Source organism: Tachyglossus aculeatus, unplaced genomic scaffold, assembly GCF_015852505.1.
Source record: "Tachyglossus aculeatus isolate mTacAcu1 unplaced genomic scaffold, mTacAcu1.pri scaffold_168_arrow_ctg1, whole genome shotgun sequence".
Lineage (NCBI taxonomy): Eukaryota > Metazoa > Chordata > Mammalia > Monotremata > Tachyglossidae > Tachyglossus > Tachyglossus aculeatus.
In genome coordinates, this window is record NW_024044890.1 from 193,338 (window position 1) to 195,124 (window position 1,787).

A 1,787-nucleotide genomic window follows, 5' to 3' on the forward strand; every position below is an offset into this window, starting at 1 on the left:
AGTTGCCTTGTCTTTGGAGCCACACACGGGGATTGGCTGATAGGTCAATAGAGGAATTTGCAAGGGCCTACAGGGGAGATGGGAGAGACTCTTCTGTAAATGCAGAGGCTGTCCACAGCTTCCCATTATGCCACTAATCCTCATCACCAGGTTAACCCTAAAACTATGACATTGCTTTCTTTTGAGGTGGGAAAAGGGTGGAGTGGGAGAGTTCTTGAATAGTCTTGTCTTATGCCGTCAAGTTTGTTTCCTACCCATAGCGACACCATGGACACATCTCCCCCAGAATGCCCGGCTTTCCATCTGCAATTGTTCTGGCAGTGGATCCATAGAGTTTTCTTGGTTAAAAGTACAGAAGTGGCCTACCATTGCCACCTTCCACACAGTAAACTTGAGTCTCTGCCTTCGACTCTCTCCCGGGCCGCTGCTGCCCAGCACGGGTGAGTCTTGACTTGTAGCAGATTGCCTTCCACTCGCTAACCACTGCCCAAGCTAGGAATGGAATGGGTAGGCCTCTGCTTGACTCTCCCTCCCATAGCTGGGACTGGTAGAGTACTAGAAACTCTCCAAGTGCAACCTTGAGTGGGGTCTTGAGTAGTAGTAGTATTTATTGAGCTCCCACAGGGAACAGGGCACTGTATTAAGCGCTTGAGAGAGTATTCTCCCAACATAGAGGAGGAGACAGACACTTAATTTGGAGGAAAACAGCCAAATGAATATCTAGACAAGTGAATGTTTAATAGAATAGGTACAGGAGCACTACAGGTGGTTGATGATGATGGTATTCGTTAATCACTTACTATGAGTCAAGCACTGTATTAAGCACTGGGGTAGATACAAGCTAATCAGGTTGGACATAGTCTGTGTCCCACATGGGCTCTCAGTTTTGATCCCCATTTTGTAGTTGAGGTAACTGAGGCACAGAAAAGTGAAGTGACTTGCCTGCTGTGTGACCTTGGACAAGTGGCAGAGCTGGGATTAGAACCCAGGTCCTTTGACTCCCAGGCCTGGGCTCTTGATCTTCTGTTGCATCTCCCAGGTGCTTAGTACAATGCACTGTACACAATAGATGCTCAATAAATGCTATCCCTACAACTTTCCATGGACAGATTGAGAGGTAATTAAATGGTAGAAAGAATGCAGTGTGGAGTTGATTTTTTAGAAACCCTAGAAAATTTCAGTTAACACACTGCCCCAGAGAGTGTACCGCAGTTCCTCAGAGACAATAGCAGAGTTTTGTAGCCTTTTGCAGCTTAATGTTCAGGAAAAGAACCAAGCACTGAAGAAGGTTCCCCTGTAAGTGTGGGTTAAACCCACCTTACTCAGCCTATGTGCTCATAGCCCAAGGTAGTAAATTATAAGATGCTGTAATTCACTTTCCATAGGTGGTCTTGGCAGTATCCCACAGCCTTTTGGCTCCAAAAGTTACCGGTTCTGGAAAACTGGCAGGAAGTCAAAATTCTCATTCTGATGACTGGGTCCAGAGCAGTAGGACAGATTTGGGATTTGGGTTTTGGGGGGTAGGGGGAGAGGAGGAGAGAGACAGTCAGTCCCCATCTCCCAGAGGGGTTGAGGGGGCGGAGAGGTAAGAAGGATACTAGGTATGAGGAGAGAAGAGAACTAGATCCCAGAGACTGAGTGGATTCACTTTGATCCAGTTGCAGTTCCCCTTCCTCTAGAGGGACTGCCCTTCCAAGATGCCACCTTCCTCTGCTTCCTCCATACCTGTGGATTTTCTCCTCTAACTAGCATGTAGTTTGGCCAGTATTTGAGAGAAGCAGCATGGC

The 1,787-nt window shown here is 47.2% G+C and overlaps 1 non-coding gene across 1 annotated transcript; it reads right to left on the reverse strand.

Moving 5' to 3' along the window:
- Nucleotides 1-450: 450 nt before the first annotated feature.
- Nucleotides 451-588, reverse strand: LOC119923289. The gene has a single exon (XR_005448808.1). It is a non-coding gene; the product is annotated as a small nucleolar RNA SNORA7 (small nucleolar RNA).
- Between the last annotated feature and the right edge of the window lie 1,199 nt (nucleotides 589-1,787).